General features: G+C 34.1%; 1 protein-coding gene across 1 annotated transcript in view; it reads right to left on the reverse strand.

Annotated features, from left to right (window-relative positions):
* The window catches only part of LOC108917485 (dendritic arbor reduction protein 1), a 347,019-nt gene that overhangs the window by 39,710 nt on the left and 286,989 nt on the right, over positions 1-20,320 (reverse strand). The gene's annotated exons all lie outside the window — the stretch shown is intronic.

A 20,320-nucleotide genomic window follows, 5' to 3' on the forward strand; every position in this document is an offset into this window, starting at 1 on the left:
TATTCACCTTCTAAAACGCAGGATTCCTGTAAGTTAAATGTACCAATAAATTATACATCCGAGGCAGCTTTTACCCTTTTCCTTATATTTTATTTAACAGCTTTCGTTTCACTCGCGCAGTTCAGTTATTTCGAAACGGCAAGTCATCAATAAAACTCCGCGAGACTCATGAATGTTGCATTCCTGCTGCTTTGGTGGTTCGCTAATTCGTAATCCTTACCTGTCCCGGTTTTATATAAATTGCATGGATCAGCAGAACTAGTGTAGACAATGAATAAGCGATGTATTAATAATACATGAGGGGGCCCCATGAAATGCATTACCGTCGTCTTCGGCGTCTCATGGTGGTGGCTATATTTCTTAATCTCCCAAGAAGTTCAGGAATCCAGATGCCTCTTCCACACGCAGACACTGTCAGCATTTCTCCTCAGTTCGTGTTTGACAGACCCTACATACTCGTCAAAAATGAGGAGGAAACAGCAAATGAGAGTGTAATTAACATCTTCACTGACGGATAAAAAAGGAAAGAAGGTACTGGATGTGGGATCTATTCTAGATCCCTACACATCCGATATCAGTGGGCTATGGATGTGATACAAGCGGAACTGGCAGGTGTAACCATAGCTGCTAAAGAAATTACCCGCAAGGTAAAAGTATTAGAATCTAGAGAGGTAGTAGACAATCAGTACTGATCTTGCACAACTGGAAGACAATGTCCAGATCGGTATGGGAATGCCACCACGCGCTGGTGGTGGCCTCAACTTCCAACAGCATTATATGTTTGCTGGGTTAAGGGACTCGACTGGTGCAATGACAATAAAGAAGCTGAGAAGCTCGCTAGGAAGGCATTGGGTCTTACTATCTTTGAGCCTGGTCTCTCCAACGTACTGTCTTTGTCAGAGCTTTTTGAAATGATTGAGGAAGACACCCACAAAAAGTTTAGAACACGGTGGGATGAAATAAACAGCTGTTGATTTGCCAAGGAGTTCTTAGGATACCGCCAAGAAGTATCTGACTATGTCCAGAGTGAGCCTTCGACTGGTGACGGATATTCAAACTGGACACTGTTGGCTAAGGAAACACCTCTACAATATGAGGGAGTGCGAAACACCTCTCTGTAGAGGTTGTGAGCAGGAAGACAAGACAGTTTTCCATGTATTCAACGAGACAAATCGTGCTAGGAGAACGGTGGTCTTCTATGGTCAACATCAGAGAGCAAAGTCATCATCTTTTTCCTCCTTGATAGGTTGGTTGGCGGCTCAGGAGAGCTGATCTCTCGTTGGGACGATGCACAAGGGAGTCAATGGGGCCTAAGTGCTGTAACTCAGTAACTCTGTAACTAATCCAGAATCCAGAAGACTGTGATATACATACCCAGTGAAAAACTTGGATACCACTATCTTCCAGATATATTCCTGTTCCTGAATGCTCTTTTCCCAACCGAGATCCGTTACACCCTGTATAATATACCTATTATTATAATAACATAACATGTTTGCAGTATGTTGATAGTTTTCTGTAGAATTATATGAGGGGTATTGTAATATCGTCATCATGTTTAAATTTATTTTGTGACATTTATAAGCATATTCTTACAGAGTATGTTCGTAGTATTACTGGCGTTTTTTCAGTGGTAGATTTCTGAGAACCGTTTTCGTCAGGTCATCGTCTGTTCCTATTACAAAAACCATTGCAAACAATCGTCCAGGGAAATTTGATTGTTCAATCGTCATGTCGTACGAGCTCTGCTAATAACCAGTTCCAGTTAAACGTAAATGTTGTCGTAAATAAACGCTTAACATTACTTCTTTCTGCAGCACGTGCGTCTTATCTTCCGTTTCTCCTTCTAATCTCGCGTACGGTGACATCTCGGATTTTTCAAATGAGAAAAGGCCGCGCTATTTTTGTGAAAGTCGGCAATTATTAAATATTTATTAGTAAACGACGACGGGCTTAATTGGATCTCGGCCTGCTTCGGAGAGAGTGCTTCTTGGAAGAGGTTTAACGTTTTTTCCGACGTCCAGGCTTACATGTCTTGTTGTGCTTTTATGTTAGTTGATCGTTAATTAGTGGGCAATAATCGTGATTTTATGATTGCCGGTGACGGGTAAATATGAAGCGGGCTGATATTTTATTGATGCGACGAGATAACATCTAGATTACGCACTCAGATTTTTACTAGATAATAAATTTACGTATTCAAATTGTTGCTAATGTAACAAACTGATTGTTCTTTGGTATATACCCTATTCTGTAAGTTTCGACGAAAGTTGATCGATTACGCTGACAAAGTGATCTAAAAAAATTATTTCACATTCTGGAACACGTACTACGTAAATTACTCCTAAATAATTAACCTCCACTTGAAGTTACAGCATGCACAAAAAAGGCTTACTGAAAAATGCAAAATATAACCTATTGTCGTGGAATATGATTGGTTGTTTCATTTTCATTATTCGCGGGTTATTGAACTAACGCTTCCTGGGTTGACGTTCGAACGCACACTACGTTGGCTCCGCAGTGGGTCCTATAGCAAGGTCCGCGTGAAAATCGGAGAATTGGTATTTTGAAATTACGTCCCTCTACGATTGCTCACATTTAAAAGATTATCGAATTCTTTTCAAAGTATGGGTGAACTTATTCTGCAACCACCGAAAGATTTTCTACAAACGCTTACTCACACACGTCTTGGGCATTATTCAAGATGCCCGTACAACACACGACATAATATATTTATTGTTATTATTGCTTGAAATGAAACGTGAAAGAATTCCAAAAAATAATACAGAAGATAAAGTGCCTCGCGCCACGAATAACAAATTCGCAATCGTTCAATGACATCCGTTCCGTAACATATGAAGTTCAAAGCTTCAAACCTTACGAACTTAAAGAAGTTCACGTGATGTACGAGACATGTTTAATTCAGCAGTGCGACCATGTCGATGGATGGTACTCCAACAGATTGGCATTCCAATGCGCAATGCGCTCGGAGGTAATGCCATTTGAGGACGACAACCGGCGTTTGGCCATTTTCGCGTTCCGGGTTTCCTATCGACACGGCCTGTGAATTTATGGTATCGTCGCCCAAAAATGAGCATTTTCACAAAGGAAGCACTGTCATGAAAATTCACACAATTGATCCCAAAATTGTGACAGAAACAAATTGTATTCAGCTTTCATACAATATCGTTTAAAAATTTGAGAAAAGCTGCAATTTGCTGGCAATTTCACAATTCTAAAAACAATCATAATGTAAACGTCGGATTTTAATTTTCAAAATGTTGGCATTGTTACACTAAGAAAATTGCTATTTCATTCCAATGTTTTCGTGTTATAAAATTTAACATATACAGGGTGTTCCACCTAAGAGGAATTCTTCTGTAACTCTGTAACTGTATTTAAAAAAAAATTGTTTTCATAAAAGTTGTCTGGAATCAAGTTTTAAACACCATGTACATTTAATAAACTCTACCTATATTAACTAAAATAATTCAAAAATGCAATAAAATACAGGGTGTATTTTATAGTTGCAGAGTTATAGAATAATCCTTCTTAGGCGGAACACCCTGTATAAGCCATGAGTTTACCATTAAGACGAATATGTTACATAAAGTGTTCTAAAATATAGTAACGCAGTAATAGGAGCAGCGATTCTAAGTTCGAGAAATACTGAATAGAGTATATGATTGTTAATATTGCATGCAGTGCTCTTTTTGAAAAAAATCTTTAAAAATGTCTATTTTAATCTGAAGGTCCAGAACTACGATTTTTTTATGTCTCCGGGATTCAATATACCTAACCATTTAGCGGTTTTGTTTTTCAAAATCTAATGGATAGCGTTAATCTAGAATTATGTCAAAACAGTTGTATGTTAATCAGTGCTCCTCACAGTTTTCGTACGCAAAATTTGAATAAAAAGTATACAGAGTGTTTCTTTCTACCCAATACTTTTAATTTTATGTTTTCACGGTGTCGTATAATGATGCACGATGCTGCTTGCTCGACTTTACTGAAATTTAAAGTATGACTACTGTAATATAATGAATATTCATCGCACGGTTGGTTTATTGAATAAGAGACTGGCGAAATTTACATTTATAATTGTGGATTCGGCAGATACAACTCGAAGCCTCCCAAGAAGACTGGTGTTACCAATTATTCAAGATACTATTTACCAGATTTCTGTGTTGAAACTTCAGACTTAACGATTTGTACCGGTGTAATGACTATCTTTAGGTTTACAACGGCCATAGGCAGTGTTATAATCTGCAACCCCCTAATCTTTAATTCGGTTTCAATGCTTATTCCAATCCCCGCAAAGATTTAATGTACGGACCAGTACGGGCTGATCTGGCAGTTATAAAAGGCGGGACTTAGTCAAGGGTGGCTTTGGGAAACATCGAGCCCACTTGTAGAATGCGGTTCTGTTTGCTTTCCGGTAAGGCGTTTGTTAAATTTAAGTTTAGCCCGTATACGTTCAAAAATATATAAAAACACTGTTTGCAAACATTTGTGTAAAAATATGCTGCTGTACAAATGTGCCTGTGTTTTGTTTTCTATCGAGTCAATTTTGATAATGTGGATAATTATATTCATACAGAATGACAAGTGGATATCATGCCACATAGCATGATGAAATAAATCACATTATTTGCTGAAATTGAAGGAAAATTTAAGAAATTTGGTGTTTGCAGAATTTGTAATTGATGTTAAAATGATTCATGCTTATTTTTACGATAGTAATAATTAAGTATTAAGTAATCGTAAAATATATACCTATGGTAGGTATAAAATATTAAATTTAATTAAAAATAAACAGCTACCTAAAAATTACAACAGAGGTTGTTTTACGATATATAAAATAATGTATAAAAGTTTATTAGTTTTATGGCTTGTATACGACTCCTATAAAACAGATGGCACGCAGTTTTATTGGTTCGTTGTTATTTTCTGAATTAGCAAATAATTTTTAATTGTTATTTATAAAAATATATTAATAAACTTTGAAGTTTAAAAAGCTTTGTTAAGTCGGTAATTTCTCTTTGAATCGAATTGGTTTCTAAAAAAAATGTCCTCCATTTTATTAAAAAATAACGAGTTATTACTATTTTAAAATGACATTGGCACTTCAAAAAAGTCCAACATTATTCGTTTCGCAAAAAAAATCATGGAATTATTTCCTCAGAAATACGATTACATTCATAAAAGGTCCGAAAAAATTATTGCCACAAGAATTTAAAGAAGCTTTCCCCTACCTTCCTGTACAGGTATATCTTTATTTTTTCACCATTTTCAGGCTTCGCCAATTAATTCTAGAACATCCTGTAGACATGAAAATGCAAACTTCTGAAAGTATTGTTTGTGTAGTGATTATTAAATTACTTTGCGATTGGCATTAGAATATTCCGTCTTGTAACATTCAATTTATGCTCGTGTTTGCGTTCAAATAATAGTTAGATACAGGGTGTAAGGAGTTTGACTGCCATTACTTCAGCGTGAGATAGAGTAATCATTAATGAACAAAAAAGACGTATATTACAGGAGCCTAAGCTTAACAGTTTTCAAAATACAGCGAGTATTAATATTGGGGAGTTTCATCACAACGTGACAACAGCGCTGAACCTAAATTTATAATCGTGAAATTTGTTAATTTTTAAAACTCTTTGAATTGCATTATATGTCAAATTTAACTCTCTCGAAGCCTTTCTAATCGATGCTTCAGGATGATTTTCAAAATAGTTTATTATAATTGCCACATATTCATCAGCGGTTACTGTTTTTTGTCTCACCCTGTTAACTAAAAATGATTTCTTATTCTGACGGAGAACATTTTGCAATTTGCTAAATATTTGATGATTTGGAAGATTTCTTTCGGGATATAATTGCGTATAATCTTCTAGTCCGTAATACATTTTTCTGGGCTTCTCCGAAAATTAATAGCATATCCACTTTTTCGTCATGGGAAAACATTTTATTACTGCTAGTTTTCAGTAACTACTACTGATAAACGATCACAACACTTCAAAAATTAATTCTATAAACTCTATAATGATTATTAAAACCTTCAAAATTCTCATTGAGAATATGTTGTATGAAAACAAATACTGTTTTTTGCCTAGCCTGCTTGCATTTATTCAAAAAAATAATAATAATAAGTAGTAATAATAATAATAAGTTCAACGATCTATTTACTACATTTATTAGAAATGTGTGGCAAAATCTATCACAACAGATAACAATTTGGCAATTGTTTTTCACTGTTTAGTTGTATTGGAGAATTACAGCAAAGTTTTTAAATTATTGTGTCATTTAATAAGTTTATATAGTTTTATGATGGTGTCTTATTAACAAAGTACGATTTGGGAATCGACAACAACTTTTTAAATAATGGGAACATAAAATAATGTTATGTAGGAAAAATATTCAAAATTAAGGGATCTTTATCATAACATATTAAAAAATGTATGTTGCTGGAAAAAATCGCCGCGACGCCTAGCGTCGTAAAGATAATTTCTGTATTTTAACCCTATCTTCAAGTAAAAGTAATAAGAAATGCAATAGTTTCTAAAATAATTTATTTTTCTCAGCCGTTTCCCAGAAAAACTCATTTCTCCAGTTAAATCGATCACTCTGTACATAAAGTTGAGGTCTTTTTGTTTATTCTAATCGTCTGTTAAAATTAAGGCAGTCAAACTTATATATAACGAGCGTTCAAATAAAAACGTGGTCAAGTTGGTTCTGAAAATTTGGACGTAGGGCGTAGCGTATAGCAAATGAACTTAAACGTCATCTGTCAAAGCGCTATATCGCCGCTTTGTTATTGAAACTGACAGCTGTAATACAGCTCGTTGAGAAATGAGGTTAAGTTGGTCGCTATAAGCTACGCCCTACGTCCAATGTGTCAGAGCCAACTTCGACCACGTTTTTATTTGAACGCTCGTTATATTAAAATGCGACTCGTAACGTAGTAGCGCCTTCTGCGTTTCATTGCTCACCTCACCAAATAAATAATAATTAAAAATTACACGTCCTTACCGTGGGTGTCAAATATCACGTACAAAATGGGAGATTAAAGCGGATAAAGTACCCTCTTTAGTTTTCTCGTGACAGAGATCGATCCGTGCTGTTCACCACACACGTTGTGGATTCTACAATTAATAAAAAGGCAGGTAGTTTTGCCTATTTATAAGTGTCTTCCTACACGCCCGTTTACCTTACATTATTTTTATTAATGACATTTTAGCCCTTGCTTCGTGGACTCTGTTCTAAATGCGACAGAGTAGAATACCCTGGAGGATCGGTTAAATTAAATTAAATGCATTGTTAGACAAATGGTTTCCGTGTTATCTTCACATCTATGTTATTTGTCTTAATGTACAATACTGTTATTAAAATTATTACAGTTACCGAGAGAGATGCACTAACCAAATTTGAACAGGACATAGCTAATACGATGCGAAACATCGCCTTAACTTTTAAAAATGTTGTCACCACCGTTCTTGGTGGTGAAAATTCGAAATATTTGGAATTATTCAAATTTTGTGGCTGAAAACATACATCGGTATTGAATTCTCGAAACCGAGAGAGTTGTGCGAAACTAAATGTGTACAGGACATAGCTAGTACCATGCGAAACATCGCCATATTTTTAAAAATGTTGTCACCGCCGTTCTTGGGGGTGAAAATTCGAAATATTTGGAATTATTCAAATTTCGTGGCTCAAAACATACATAGGTATTGTATTTTTGAAACCGAGTGAGTTACGCGAAACTAAATGTGTACAGGACATAGCTAGTACCATGTGAAACATCGCCATAAATTTAAAAATGTTGTCACCGCCGTTTTTGGGGATGAAAATTCGAAATATTTAGAATTATTCAAATTTCGTGGCTGAAAAGTACATATGTATTGTATTTTTGAAACCAAGGTAGTTGCGCGAAACTGAATGTGTACAGGACATAGCTAGTACCATGCGAAACATCGCCATAATTTTAAAAATGTTGTCACCGCCGTTCTTAGGGGTGAAAATTCGAAATATTTAGAATTATTCAAATTTCGTGGCTGAAAACGTACATAGGTATTGTATTTTTGAAATCGAGTGAGTTGTGCGAAACTAAATTTATCAGGACATAGCTAATACAAAGCGAAACATCGCCTGTTAAAAATGCTGTCACCGCCGTTCTTGGGGGTGAAAATTCAGAATATTTGGAATTAATCAATTTTCGTGTCTGAAAACATACATAGGTATTGTATCGTTGGATATCCTCTTTCATATTTAATGGCAATGTCTACGTCCCGAGGAAAAAATATATTTTTGTGTATTTTAAAATATTTGTGCTTCTCGCTATGGAAACTGTAGGGTAAATTTTGTACTTTTTATTACAGAAAAACGTTGTGGCGAATTTAATTTATTTTTCTCAACGATTTTAATTTCCTACTATCAAAAAATGTTCAATGTACGTTTCAAATATATTCAGTTGCTAAACAACATAGTGCTCGAAAATCAGTGATTAAAGACTTCTTTGTACTGAAGTAAATCTCATAGGGAAAACACTGTCCGAAGACAGTTACAAGCCATAAAAGTGTAATGAGCACACACCATTCGTATCAGTAACATGAAAATTACACAACCGAGAGCAGTATAATTAATAATCCAGCTGTATTAGATAGTCCCAGTTCCATTTTCGCTTCATCTCTCTTGTAACTGTTCGAGTTTTGATTAATGTACCCCGTTCGGGAATAATTAATTTCCTTTCGTATCGTTTTTAATTAATCCTGCCCCGTATAGCTGTCCCACTGAGATGCATCGCATGTCTGCGAAATTCCAAAATTAACATCCGGTTTGTAATTGGAAAACCGCGCCGCAATCTCCTCTAAATATTAGAAAAATGGATTTGAGACATATAGCGTGTTCGTGTTTCTTAAATTTTTATAAGTTTTTAGCTACATGCCCAATAAGCTCGTAATCAGCTCACTTTCCCAGTTTTTATTTCAGTAAAAGTTAAAAAAAATGAAGCCCAACTATTTTTTTTAAATAAACTCTAAAAAGGCAAATATTTGGGAACTAACTTCCTCCAATTATGCAGAACTGAAGTTATTTAATCATATTTTTTTTATCTATCTCCAGTAGATATAACGCGAATTTTAGTATAAAACTTGTGCCAAGTTATCCTGAAGACCGAAAAGGTTAATTCAGCCATAGGAGTTCAAGTATGTGTCTACTAAGTGCACACACAGCAAAGTATCATAGGCTGGTTATTCATTCCTCTAAGTATATTTTCCGCGTTCTCTTTAAATATTCCATTTATTTATCGTCGCCTTTAGAGAATTATTCGCGTGAATCTGGATACAAGAATCTCCAGCATCTGCCGCTAAGCGTAAGAGATAGGTATTTAAGGATTATTTAATGTCGATAAACATTGTTATTAATTACGTTGCGCAACTAGAAAATGCGCTTGAGATGATACCAGTGCAGGCACTATTATATTGCATTTTTTGATCGAATATATTAACTTTTTTTAAATAATTTGTATAGGTATAGTATTTAAAGGATACCGTACACATCCAGTCTTTGTCGCTTTAAGATCGCGCAAGGAGTGATTGAAAAAATAATGTATTTAAATGCGATGAAAATAACTACAATATCATTATTAATGTGGAAGGCTAGCGAATATATTATGTTGATTTTGCTTTTACTTTTCCACAAAATCGGTATTAAAATGTAAACTTTCCGTAGCAAAAAATAACATTTTTATTTATCCGGCCAACGCAAATGTTTTTATGGCCTATTCATGCAAATTTGCGTAGAGAATTTGTGGTCACAACAATGTTTATAATGCAATTGCGTTAATTTTATATAAATAGATCTAGGAAAATAAACAAACGACCACCGCTCGATGATTTCGATTGTAACCGCAAAATGACTAATGATAAGAGGTCGATTGTTGCTAAATATAAGTACTTTATTGTAGTTGTCAGTGAATAATTTAGAGACACTATGCAGTAACGGATGTATTCAAGCTATAAGTAAATTTTCATGTGATACCACACTAAATATAAATAGTGAAGCTCGTGTAAAAAACATATTCCACAATTTTATAAATCATTAGTTTTTGCAAACTGTGCATAAATGACGAGTCTGATGGTTCTACAATAAACTTCAGAAGCAATAATTATCTGTAATTTGTTCAACTGCTGGAAATTGTTATTACTTAAGTACATACATTTACATAAAAAGTAAATATTGTCAGCTAAACTCCGTCCAACATCGAGGTAGATAATACTTCACCAACTTCAACGTTGCAACTTTTAATAATTATTACAAATACAACCGGTAGATACTTCCCTTAAAAGTTTCCTCCTCTCGCCTATGGTGAAGCATATTACCAACTACAGCGTTTGATTTCAAATTATTAGTAAAGTGTTGCCATACCCCCTGCGGATATTTCAGTCTCAGTATATAAATCTGAGACATGCTCACTTCTATGCGGTCTTAAGCAATATACTGCCCGACAATGAAAGTGCACGAAATTACAGCGTTCGTAACTGTTTTATTTCTGGACCCGGAAGGGTTAGTTTTTCGATATTTTCAACGGTGAAAAAGATATAGACGGGCCTGTATTAGGTCATGTTTTGAGTCATGTGACTTTTTAAATTAGCGAACAGTCCGTAACTTTTTTATTTTTCGAAATAGAAGGGAGCGGTTTGGTTTGCTGGATTCTGCGGACGAAATGCTAGATAAATTTTCTTCATTTTCGCCACTTTAAATTCCGCTGATGATTTGTTTATTTGAGATTCCGTTTCTTAAGTTTACTCCTTCCTCCCAGGAGCCTCAATTTCCTCAATCGGTTCAAGTTTAGCTGAATATCTGACTCTTTCTTTTGATCTGTAATTGTCTTTTATTTAAGAATGTTCTCCTTTCCTTCAGATATGTTCTCAACAGATCATGTTTGGTTGGAGATTTATTTTTCTAGTTCATAGTTCCTTTGTTTGCTCAGGAGCATGATATTTATCTTTCTCTTTTCGTTGTGCTGTTGTGTTGTGATTTTCCTGTCTGTCTCTTCTTGCTGTCTGTCTCTTTAATTTCATCTACAGATTTAACTTTTTTGCTGTTTCTGATTTCAATTTTTTTGCCATTCTCTCCTAACTTTCTCAAGATGAGTAGGATGTCGTACATTTTCTGTCGGCTTGATCTGCAACTGTTTCTAGCTTTTCAGTTGTTTTTCTTTTTTGTAAGAGTCCTTGCTTTCTCAAAGAGTTTAACAAGAGGTTTAACTCCTTCTATTGGTATTGCTAGTTCCAGAATTTCTTCTGTGATATTGGCGATCGCATTTTCGCGGAATTCGCTTCAAGAGTGTTTCAACGTCATTAAATTACCAACAGCTATAGGTCGTCCTGGTGTTGTACGGGAATAAATACACAAATAACATCGTTTTCATTACAGGTATTAGTAGTGATTAGATGTTGCGCGTTCTAGGTCGTGCGGCGTATTCGCTCTGGTCGCTTGGCGCGGCTCATAACGCATTCTACGTACTTCATCATGCAGGAAGTGTCTTACAATATTAAAGTTACAGTAATTCACATGTTGTTCTACGTGTATAATTAAATATTTCTGTTCAATATGGCCAGGTAGCGTAGCTACAGTTATAGATTGAGGAAGCGCGGTGTCAGAGGGCATTAGAGTCGCCACGCACCAGCGGGCCCGTTGCTGGTCACGCGAGTTAGATCGGGTGGACTCACGAGAAATCCGCAAGTCGGCTCGAGGAGGCATGGCGAGGTCTTCGAAAAATTACGGCTGCGGTTTCCCAGTCTTCCTTTCCGTTACGACTGTACTTCTTCTGGTCGGGTAATGCAAATTATTTAACTTGGCCTGAATTACACGATTTTTAAAATTTCACTGATGTTTCCAGTCCAAACGACGTTCCAAAGCTACTGCAGAGGCTTGAAACTTGCTCAGGTGACTGAGATCACAGAATAGGCAAGCGGTTCACCCCTAAAAAAAAGCATGAACCGACTAATTTTTTAAAACAAAAACCTACAACAAGAAAAGAAACTTTTTTATTTTAAAAAGTGTATTTTTCTGATAATTTACATTTTATATTTTTTTATATTTTTCGGCGTGGTCAGTCAATTGTTATAAACAAAAAAGTTGTAAAAAAAATATTTATAATATTTTTTATTGTAAAGTGGATCAAAACAAACACTTTTTGTTCTTTGACAAAAATTCTAAAAATGCTTCGTTCCCGATGTATTTACAATTTAATGTGAGAAAAGTGACGAAATTGACAAATTTCGGAATTTTTTTCTCAAAAACTACTGAACAGATTTTAATTTTAAAAAAAGCATAATAACCGGCAGATTTTCTACTTTAAGATATATTTTTTTGGTATGGGTCAATCATTTTATTGAAGGTCTAAAGCGAGTAAAAAAAGAGTCTTTTAAAGAAAATTATGATAACACCTATCTACTCAAAAAAAATAAAAGAAAAAAGTAAAAAAAAGAATATATCAAATTTTTTGCTTTTTTTCAAATTGTTTATTAATGATTTTTTGCATAAAATTTTCCATTTAAACTTTTTAAATAAGCCATTTCGATGGGAAATTCAATTCTCTAAATAATTTTTCCTATGAACTATAGCAAAATTTTGCTTCGTTTTCGAGCTACATTAAAAAATTGAAAGGGGTACATTTTCACCCCTATCTCCAATTTTCACCCTCTAATTTAATAGCACTCCGCGGTTTTTTCATCTAAAATGACCAATTGAAGGATTCATGTAATAAAATATTTTGAACGTCATAGTTTGCATCCTTAATAGCTAATTTAATTTTATTTTTTTAAGATATTTTAGTGACATTTTGTAAAGAGGTGTTTCTGGGGTAATTTTTCTTCTAAAACGCACATTTTAGGAACGTTCTTTAAAAACAAAAATATTTTGGCAAAAACAAAGGACTATACTTCAGGTATTCAAGCGATCTCTTTATTTCAGTTGTAAATTTTTTAAGGAAGCAGGGGTAACTTGATCTAAGCCGGTTTATATTCATTCGAGAAAGAGTTACCTTTGAATTATGCCCCATAAATTTTGCTGACACTCTTTACAAAAGTGTAGGTTTCCTAAAATCACTCTCGTTTTCAAAATTTTAAAGAATATCAGGTGACTTCTAAATAGTTTATTCATTTAAATGTCTTATAAATAGATTTCAGTGCGAAACCTTTATAAATTTTTGTGAAATTATTCAGTATCAATCCAGTTTTATGTTCGCTAAATATTTTCATTAGTAAAGGTTTTCAGTTACTTTAGTAGTCATGTATTTAAGAGTTTGTATTGGATTTTATGATAACTAGAGAGATAATTAATCTTTATGCCTGTTGCTAAACCTAGCAGGCCATAAGGAAGCTGCTAAATAATTAGATACCAATGGTAACCATAAACAACGACAAATATGCAACAAAAGAAAAAAATTAATTTGAATTCTGCTCATTTTGTGTAACTTGGAATTAACAGCTGAATCAAGAAATCCCAACAAAATACGAAAGTTCACCTTCCACAAAATTAATAATAAACAAGAATTTCATTCATAATTGCAAGATAATGATCACAAGGAAAATTTCCACATTCGTGCCGGTCAGTTATACGTTTGAGGTTAGGTTTCGTAATCATTATACAATTATTGAAACCCACGTATTCGAAAAATTTTATTTACAATTTTAATGATGTAAAAGTCAACCGCAGTTCTTACAAAAATAAATGTATCCGTAAATTCCGGATGTTGTCAGCAACAAAAAATTAAGCAAAATTCCGTCTTTTGACCACGAGTATGATGGCGAAGAAAGTCCATTGAAGCTGGGATTTTTTCATAGAATTTCAAGGTATGTGCATCAAGCTGATTGCTAATTTAGGAAGTAAATTAAATTCGTGTCCACTAGTTTAAATGTCATGATTTGCAAGAGATATTCCGGAAAATTACAAGCTTCATTATAATATTTTATAGCAAATAAACAATGAATAACCAGAAAATCGTAATTTGCTTCGACTACAACAATGTAAATACGGCACATTCCAAGAATTTGTCGCTATTTTTTTTTATTAGAAAACCGACAATAGAATGAATCAGGTGTAATCTTAATGGCTCAAATCTCGTTGCTATGGTAACTATTTTTGTTCTTCTGAAGATTTTAAGACAATCCATCATGAAATTATCAAAAGAAAGAATAAAAAAAACACAAACCGACCCTAATAATAAATATAAACAAATACAATTTAATTTAAAGCCAATAATCCTCAGCCTGTAGAAGCATTTGTCTATTAGATATTTCTTCAATTATTTCTTGAAAACGGATACAATTGCTTGGTTTTCATATTTGTGGTTAAAATATTAAACAGTCTAAGTCCTAATATCTTAAGACATAATCTATATAATTCCACTTCTACATAACATAGATTAAGGATACAAAGTTTTCATAATAAGTCCTCAAAGGTCTATGCACCTACATAACTAAAAACTTGTTCGAAATCATCATTGTATTTACATCAATTCCGTTTATTATTTAAATCTAATTGCAAATGTCTTTGTGTTGAAATGAAGGCTTTTCACTTGAAACCTCAAACCTCAAGTTGCTCATTACATTATTACATGCTGGATTTAACAATTCGTCACTTGTATTTGACTGAATTATATGTCATCAGCATAATAAACTCAGCAGATAAGGATCAATGTCGTTCATATGTAACAAAAATAATACAGGGCCTAATATAGATCTTTGCGGAATACCTACACTGATTTTGGTTATTTCTGAATGATTATATTATCTTTCAACTTTCGACTTTATTGCTTCACTTCGCCACTCACACAGTTTTTGTTAATATTATTATAGTGAGATATTTGAGAATATTGCAGTTAATTTTTTACGATTTTCATAATTTCTTATTAGTTATTAGACGTAGCTACCGTGCTATATATTGTACCCGTCAGGGGTCTCGGCAGTCAACTCTGGCCTTGCCTCTAATGCTCACGTACATCATTTTCTGCGCAAATTACTCAAAAATACAGCTATTTCACGCATTGCACCTCCCAACTATTTATGAGCATTGATTTTTATTGGACTTTAATGCAGTGAACCTTCCGTGTTGTAGGTAATATGCGGTATTCCGCAGAGAACCGTCCTTATTTGTTGCACATGGCTGGATTTGTTGTCTAAAATAGCCGCGGTTGTCGACCAATGTGCTTCGAGCGATTGGATAGGTCAGGCCTACGGGTAATTGATAACGCAGACCTGATAACGTTCGAATACAGACTTCTGTAGCTAGAATAATGAAAAAAGCTGTCTTTCATAAAAATGTAATACCTCCATATATATTTTTATGAAGTGTTGAAAAAAAATTGCCAATGTTTCAAATTTTTTATGTATTGGGAAAAAAATTAAAACTTACAATAACTGCCCACGTTCTAACGGCTCCATTTTCCAACATACCTGAAAAAGAGGGAATTTTGTATTAATATAAAGAATGTCCCAAAATTCACAAAAGAAGTAATTTTGAAAAATACAGTTCTTTTTTTAAGTTTTACTCGAAAATCAGGCTTTTTTCGAAAAACATAAGAGAGTAGTAATTTGTAGAAAATTGAAAGGTGAATCCGAAAATATAATGATTGTTACTGTAAAGCAGTACTATTTTATTTAGAAAAATATGCCCCTGGACCATCTGAATTTTCTGAAAAATTGTCCAAAATCTGAAAAGACCTCAGATTTTGGACAATGTTTACATAAATACATGTGCCCAACTTCAAATTATTTCACTTACTAGTTTTTAAATAATTTAAAAAAATTAAAAATATTTTTTGAAGTTTAACACCATGTATCTTTTTAACGAAGCGTCCTAGATAAAAACTTTATACGGAAGACCCTTTAAAATTCACCAAATAATACGAGGTTTCATTTTTGGTCACCGTTGGTGAATCACCCTGTATATCTAGTCACTATTTGTTTAATGGACTTGTCACTATATTTCGCAGATTCTTTTCGATTCCCAGTCAGTTCAGGAGGAACTTTTCCCAAAAGGTACAATCGCTATATGCATGTGGAACTAATCAATTCGCTACACATTCACTTATTAGCCTGTCAGAGGAATAATTTAAAATTAGCACAGCACGTAAAAAACTTACAGTTTTAATGGGAGATAATTCCGTGATTTAATGTAAGGTATAAGGTCAATCCTGATGAGTTCAAGTCATGCAGGCTTACGAATAATTACGATTTATCGTTGGCATCAAGAACAATAATAATTTATTAAATAATGGTATAGTCTTTCCGATCTCAATTGAAGAATCAAGGGGTTGGCAGTATGTTCCAGGTTCGGTCGCTGACGCAACAACTCGGCACTGAAATATTTGAAGAACTTGTTCCCATATTTATTTAGCCGTACCCATATGCAGGTCTGGTTGCCCAGTTGAAGAATGAGCGTGCAGGCAAACGCGGCACAAACACATCTGCACTAGACTACCTGGACATAAATTTAGTTGTCAACAAATGGCCTAGCAGTGCAGTGCAGCAATGTGGAATTTGGTTTGATTCAGACAATTTTAATTTGTTGTAGGCACCTTCTATAAATCATTCATATTACAATTGCGAAAGGGAGAAATAAGAGGGATATTTTGTTTACTAATATTATTACAACATGGCATTTTGGAGGCCTTTTTTTACCTATAACAGAAAACTTTTTTAGGCACGCCTATGAAACTTATTAAATTTTATTGCTAGGCGTTTTTATATAAGGTTTAGAAATGGTTACATAGGGTGTTGCAAAAAATCGGTCGTTAACCAGATTCTTTATTGGATGAAAATGATGAGACATTATTTTTCATTTAAACGACATTTAAACATAGCTTTAAGGCATAGGCCACATTAAAAAGGAAGGACATCATAAAATATTGTTATTTTCTCTTAGAGAATCTGTGCTTGACCTATTTTTTTGTAACACTTTGTATATTATTTAGCAAACTGCGAATATGATTTTTTTTTGCGCGGGAATTACAATAATTAATTAATTCTTTTCTCTCCAAGGCAAAAAGATAAGTTAATCAGAATTAACATAAAAATATGGAAATAATTACGTTGCGTGCGCGGAAAATATATTCAGGTTATAAAAACTACAACCCTTCGCGGCGTATGTAATCCCTATTAAAAAGCGTTCTCTATAGTTTCACCCCCTACGCAATTTATCTTTCATCAGTGTTTATAGCGTTACATAAAAACGCGTCTACCTTTTAGCCATTCTTATCGCTCTTCGTTATTAGAAAATTATTAAATTAGGGGGTGGGGGACCACCCCTGACGCGGGTAGCGACCATGTTGGGAAGTCAGGCGTCCTTAGAGGCACTGGTAACTTCACTGTGTAGTTTAGATTGATGTTGAGTCAATTAGAAGTGCAGGGCAACGAAAAATTGATAAAGTGGTGAGAACATCACTAGGTTTAGAATGTTGATTCAAGCTTGACCCATATGGAACATCCAAAACAAAGGTATTGGGTAGTATAGGATCAATAACTAGGGAAAACTTATTATTGAAACAAATTGAGCACACATAACTCGGGAAAGTGCTTTTGATAATAGATATTCGATTTAAATTATTATTTATCCCTGCATTGTTCCCTTGGCATTTGATTTTTCAGATGATCAAATAAATTTCTGGACTAGATGAAACTTAGTACCACATTTTTCCAACTATTACTAGAAAAAAAATTAGTCGAGTCCGAAAGGTAAATTTTTTCAAGGGAAAAGTTTTTCTAAGGCGGTCGTTATCCCTGTCGCTACCAGTTAAAATGTCGGCTTGAGGAAGAAGGGCCTCGTGAGGTGTTTAAACATAAAAACGTGGCGACTAATGCCCCGAACGCGTGCAACCCTAATTTAGTAATGGGGTAGTCGGGGTCATTCCGTTTGGGGGAAGAATTACGATCTCATTACGGTAATTGACTGTGGTTACCTGGCGTTGGAAGGGAAAACCAGCTGTCACAAAGCTATTACCGAAGGGGAATTGATAGGTCATTGCTGCGGTGCAACTACTTAATAGACTTAACGTTACGTAGATGTTTTTTTTACTCTGTTTTAAAGGTATTAACAATTTCAAATATTTTTCAAGGGTTAAACTTTTATTTAAAAAAGTTTTACATTGATAGTTCATGTAATAAACGCGCTAGCAGCAGTAAAAGTTAACGATAATGAACGGCTTCCACGAGGGAGACGGAGCGCCGAGCCCGCGCACGCGCGTGAACGCTGCCCTCGTCGCGCGCGAGATTTTTGACGTTTCAAATTTGATAAACTGGATCTGATCTAAAAGACAAAAACCTGTTTTTTGTAGGCCTTTGTCATTTATAAACAAAAGAAATTAGCAGGGAACGCATATTATACTGCCTATTCCACTAAACAATATGAGTATATTCAATTGTTTCACTATCAAAATCCTATTTATTCTGGACAATCTGTGGTTACCCATTTGCTGAAACTGGCCCTGTCCCCTAATTGCGAATTAAAATGCCCATTACGTAAGGTGCTATTATGAACGTGATATTCACATTTTTCCCAGCTGGAATACTATTTATTTTAATTTAATCTATTCGGTATTTATGGTCATGGTCGTTTTTAATACGGAAAGAGGATTACAGTAATCTGTGGAAGGCTTCAGGCTAGAGACCAACCATGGGTGAATAATTTGTATTAACTTTTAAATATTTTGACAGGAGTATACCGTCGTTTTGAATGGGTATATTGTTTAAGGAAATATTGCATACTGACCCGTCCCCATCAGCGTGTATTGTTTTCCTGGAGTACCGACGCTACCGGAAACCTTCCTGGTGGGTATTCAGAGCTCTTGCTCTCGTATATTTGCGTACACGAAACAATTGTAAATACAGGGTAGTCGTACGTAATAAGTCCGTGAAGAGAACTAGATTTTTCTACAAAATATTTCGATCTCCCGTTAGATATGTTTTGCATAACTGAATTTTTGGTTATGAATAACGTTGTTTGATTACATTTGATGCGTTTTAGGAAAAATTTTTTGAATTTACGTGAATACCTTTACAGTAAATTAAAAATAAGAGACCTAGCAATAAAATACATAAACTAGTAGTATTTTAAGCCTGAATATATGTAATATAATTCGGTGAAAATACCCCTGTTTTGCCTTGAGAATTTATCTGATTGCAAAATTTAAACTAAATTAATTTCGACATCCCGAATTCACCTTGAGGTTTACGGCAATAATAAATTAATATACATATTCATTTATCTAAAAATAGTCTACGATGTTAGTGGTAAACACATTTTTCTGTAGGTGGTACATTAAAATTACATCGTATAATGTGACAACTGCCATTTTTGGATCGTTTGTAAACACACACTGTGAGAAATTTCATGTAAAAAATGATTCCAACGTTGCCAAAACTATGTGACAATAACGTCAAGAACATATACAGAAATATATCACAATGTTTGCTTTGAACAGGAATTTTTGAAACATTGGTAAATTTAATTGTACTCGAAGAAATCCTGTGTTTCCAATGAAATAAACTTAGGTACATATCGTACATACATTCACAAAATATTTATGTATTTTGAATATTGAAATACAAACATTTCATATTTTTATTATTCATTGTGCCTTCTTGTTACAGTTACATCGCTCATTTCAGCATTGACAAGTGTTTGTAGAATAATAAGTAGCAGTTTGTTTGTTGCTTTATGGAATTACTTATTTAAAATTCTGTACGTGCGCTAGCAGGACGTAGATAATACACTCTGAAATGTATAGATGTTTTTATCTTGTTTATACTGCAAATAATTGATGTGAGTGAACATATTAAAATACACAAAGTATAGTTTCACTTTATGCTAACATATGAACTAAAACTGATTAATTACATTACATATAATCCAATATAACAATAAATTCCTTATTCAAGATTTTTTTTCTTCAGTTTGGAACCTGGTGTGGACAGAAATTGATGCATTATTGAGTGCGATATGAGTGAACGTCCGCTCAATTCTTTTTATAATGTAAATAAATAAATAAAATCTCTTACATGAAGAAACTAACGTGCGAAATATTTCCGAGAATATTTCTCTGTAGTTTTGAGCACTTCATACATCATCTTCTTGCGTCATTACTATTCAAGATACCTTTAGTATAAATTATTATAAAAGTACATACGTTTCGCAGAAAGTATACTTCCCACTGCACACAATAGCAGCGATTTATCAAAAATATTTGCCAGATTAGAAAAATTCTTGGTCACCAATTCATATGTAAATTTTTAGACAAAGAAAACAGTTA

Source organism: Anoplophora glabripennis, unplaced genomic scaffold (assembly GCF_000390285.2).
Source record: "Anoplophora glabripennis isolate ALB-LARVAE unplaced genomic scaffold, Agla_2.0 scaffold4, whole genome shotgun sequence".
NCBI classification, from domain to species: domain Eukaryota; kingdom Metazoa; phylum Arthropoda; class Insecta; order Coleoptera; family Cerambycidae; genus Anoplophora; species Anoplophora glabripennis.